The sequence below is a fragment of the Gossypium hirsutum genome, chromosome D13 (assembly GCF_007990345.1).
Source record: "Gossypium hirsutum isolate 1008001.06 chromosome D13, Gossypium_hirsutum_v2.1, whole genome shotgun sequence".
NCBI classification, from domain to species: domain Eukaryota; kingdom Viridiplantae; phylum Streptophyta; class Magnoliopsida; order Malvales; family Malvaceae; genus Gossypium; species Gossypium hirsutum.
In genome coordinates, this window is record NC_053449.1 from 31,346,553 (window position 1) to 31,351,020 (window position 4,468).

Here is a 4,468-nt window from a genome sequence, read left to right on the forward strand (position 1 = left end):
GGGTCATGTGGTATCCGCGTCGGGTATTCGAGTTGACCCGAACAAAATTTCAGCCATACTTGACTGGAAACCTCCGAGAAATGTTACTGAAGTTCGGAGCTTTTTGGGGCTCGCCGGTTATTACCGACGATTTGTGAAGGGTTTCTCGATGATAGCCACACCAATGACGAAGCTACTTTAAAAGGATGTTAGGTTCGAGTGGACGGAGAAATGTCAGAAAAGTTTCGACCGACTGAAAACTCATTTGACTGAAGCTCCAATTTTGGTGCAACCCGAATCAGGTAAAGAGTTTGTCATTTATAGTGACGCATCCCTACTTGGGTTGGGTTGCGTATTGATGCAAGAGGGTCGAGTCGTGGCCTATGCGTCGAGACAATTGAAGCCACACGAGAGGAATTATCCGACCCATGATCTCGAACTAGCTGCCATCGTATTTGCTTTAAAAATATGGCGACATTATCTGTTTGGTGAGAAGTGCCATGTATTTTCGGACCACAAAAGTCTCAAATATTTGATGACTCAACGAGACTTGAATCTGCGACAAAGACGTTGGCTTGAGTTGTTGAAAGATTACGAGCTTGTCATTGATTACCACCCGGGAAAGGCTAACGTGGTTGCGGACGCCTTAAGCCGGAAGTCATTGTTTGCTTTACGAGCGATGAACGTGCATTTGTCTGTTCTACCAGACAATGGGTTAGTAGCTGAATTAAAAGCTAAACCATTATTGACTCACCAAATTCGTGAAGCTCAGAAAGTCGATGATGAATTGGTTGCAAAACGGGCTAAGTGTTTCCGAACGAGGGATCAGAGTTTCAAATTGATGACGATGATTGTTTGAGGTTCAGAAATCGTTTGTGTGTTCCAAGGAATTCGGAACTCATTTCGATGATTCTGAACGAAGCCCATTGTAGCCGAATGTCAATTCACCCGGGGAGTACGAAAATGTACAACGATTTGAAACGTCAATTTTGGTGGCATGGTATGAAACGGGACATCTCCGACTTTGTTTCGAGATGTTTAATATGTCAACAAGTGAAAGCGGAACATCAAGTGCCTTCAGGATTACTCCAGCCGATCATGATACCCGAGTGGAAATGGGATCGAGTCACAATGAACTTTGTGTCCGGACTGCCTTTGTCAGCAAGTAAGAAGGATGCGATATGGGTTGTTGTCGATAGACTAACTAAGTCGGCTCACTTTATCCCCGTGCGTACGGATTTTTCATTGGATAAACTAGCTGAATTGTACGTTTCTCAGATTGTGAGATTACACGGGGTACCGATTTCTATTGTGTCGGATAGAGATCCGAGATTCACCTCGCGATTTTGGAAGAAATTGCAAGAAGCTTTGGGTACCAAGCTGCATTTTAGCACCGCTTTTCATCCACAAACAGATGGTCAATCCGAGCGGATAATTCAGATACTTGAGGATATGTTGAGATGTTGCATCCTCGAGTTCAGTAGTTCATGGGAACGGTACTTACCTTTGATTGAATTCGCTTACAACAATAGTTTTCAGTCAAGTATTAAGATGGCACCCTACGAGGCTTTGTACGGTCGTAAATGCCGTACACCATTGTTTTGGACCGAGCTCGGTGAAAGTAAAATTTTCGGAGTTGATTTGATTAAAGATGCTGAACAGAAAGTAAAGGTAATCCGTGAAAGTCTGAAAGTAGCCACGGATCGTCAGAAGTCGTACGCAGATTTGAAACGAAAAGACATCGAGTATCAGGTGGGAGACAGAGTGTTCCTTAAGGTTTCACCTTGGAAAAAGATACTCAGGTTCGGCCGTAAGGGCAAGTTGAGCCCAAGATTCATTGGGCCGTATGAAATATCCGAAAGAATTGGTTCAGTGGCATATAGATTGATTTTACCCCCTGAACTTGAAAGGATTCACAATGTTTTTCATGTTTCGATGCTACGACGTTATAGATCCGATCCGTCACATGTGATTAATCCCTCGGAAGTTGAAATTCAATCTGACTTGAGTTATGAAGAAGAACCGATTCGTATCCTAGCTCGTGAAGTGAAAGAGTTGCGAAACAGAAGGGTTCCGTTAGTTAAGGTGTTATGGCTCAAACACGGGATCGAGGAAGCTACTTGGGAAACTGAGAGCTCGATGAAAGAACGATACCCAAACCTATTCACCGGTAAGATTTTCGGGGACGAAAATTTCTTAAGTGGGGGAGAGTTGTGACAGCCCAAAACTGACCCTAGTCGGGAAGTGGTTTCGGGACTGCTAAACCGAGTCTTATAAATAATTAAAAGTTATATTCTGTGTTTATGATGTGAGTAAATGCATGTGTGAAAGTCTCATGCATTAATTTGATCATCTTTATGTGAATTTATTAATATGGACTTATATGAAACTTTGTTGGAAAGTGAGAGGTTAATTTTACAATGGTCTAATAGTACATGCATTGAAAGAGGGGTTTTGCATGTCAATTTACCCATGATAAACATGGTGGCCGGCCAAGGAAGGAATATGCTCCACTAATTCAAAAATTAAAATAATTTGTATTAACAAATGATTTAATAATTGATATTAAAGGAATTATAGTATGAAAGGAAATAATATAATGAGAAGTGGGAGGAGAAACCAAAGTGTTTCATCCTTACTTCTCCATTGTCGAAACTAGAAGAAAGAAAGAAGAAAAACTCTTGTTGAATTTCGGCTAAGGTGTTTTGATACAAAAAGGTATGTTTTATGCCACTCTTGAAATGTATGCATAATTTGGAGGATTGGTTTAAAAGCTACTTGAATCTTGGATTGAATTAGGTTATTATGAGGGTTGAATTTCGGCCTAGGAGCTTAAAATTTTTAGTAGAAGTTTTGATGACATTAGATGGATAGTTAGGTTGGATGTGTTAAATTGTTAATTGTTTTAGCTTGAAAGTTAAGGTTAATATGGCTTATGGGATTGCCGAATCTAGTTTAGAGAGAAAGAAAAAATATATGTATTCGGTTATGCTATTGATTCTTGGTGAGATAATGTTTAATGTATTTTTGTTTATGTTTTATAAAAGCACTAGTAATTGAATTGAGAAATTTTAACTTGTTGATGGGAGGTGTTGAACGTGATATTCGGATGTGTTTCAAGGAATGACATTAGGGTAGCTAGAGTCTAAGAACTTTCGGTCAAGGACTATTGTGTGAGCAAATTCGGTATAAAGGTTTAAATGTTAAGTGCATTGTACTTAATGTTTAAAGAATAGGTAGTAGCTAATTAAAGTTAAGAAGGCTAGAATTCTTTTAAGGGAGTATGACCTTAATTTGAACAAAATAGAATCGGCCTTAAGCTTGACTAAATGGTTCGGTTATGGTTAGCTTAGAAGAAACCTATATGAGATTGTTGTATTAGGTCATAATCTATTTGGGACAGCAGTATAAGGTGGTTTCGAAATCGCCATAATTTGTAGGAGCTGAATTAGAAGCTGAGTGAATTATGTCATTAAAGCTTCAAGGGTCTATTTTCTTACAAAAGAAACTATAGAAACAAAAGAGTTGCCGATCTAGAGATATTTGAAGTATTGTGGGCTGAGTCAAAATGACTGCTGGATTCCCTGTTCTGTTTTTAGAAAATCATTATAAATTGTACAAAAATGATTATAAGATAACATTTATATGCTTAGACTCCTTAATGAGTCTAGTTTCAAATGAGATTAAATACAACACATTTGGAATTCTGTAAAGTGAGAAATTGGATTCGTAGTGAAGAGTGTCAGAATAGTCAAACAGTGAAATAGGGAAACTTTAAGAAAAATCTGGTATTGATTGGCCAAGCCTAAAATTCTGAAATTTTATGGATGGAAGATATACGATCTATATTCAGGAAATTAACGGCAAGTGATTTGAGTTTAGTAGCTCCAGTTATAAGTAATTTAGTAACTACTGCTCAGGAAAACAGCTCGTAGTGAATATGTGATTTGTTGTAAACATTAATGAAAGTTTGCCGATGATTATTTATTGATTAATATAAGCTTACTATAATCTATGTGTGTGAAAGTCGGATCAATATATAATATTATTCTGAAGTAATACTTGAATAGTCGATTAATGACTATTTTAAATTTTGTTGAACTTAAGCTCAAGAGCAAAGGGGAACTAGATCCGATAAAGGGAAGGAAAAAGTAATTGAATAGCCGTTGAAGTCGTTCGACGACATTTGAGGTAAGTCTTCGAGTAATGACCCTACTTGAATTATATTGAAATGAATAGTCATACTATGACGGATAGTCGAATGTGCTTAGAGACTATGTTATAAAGCCAATTGAAATTATGCTCTTTGTGTGCGGCTACTGAGCCGAAATTGAAAGGTTTAATAAATGTTTTGTGTTTGAGCCTTAGTAACGAAGAAATGATATGGATGTGTTATGATTATTGATATATGTGTGCATGAGCATTGGAATATATCCGGGCTAAGACCGAAGGCAATTATGCGAGTTGATATATCCGGGCTAAGACCCGA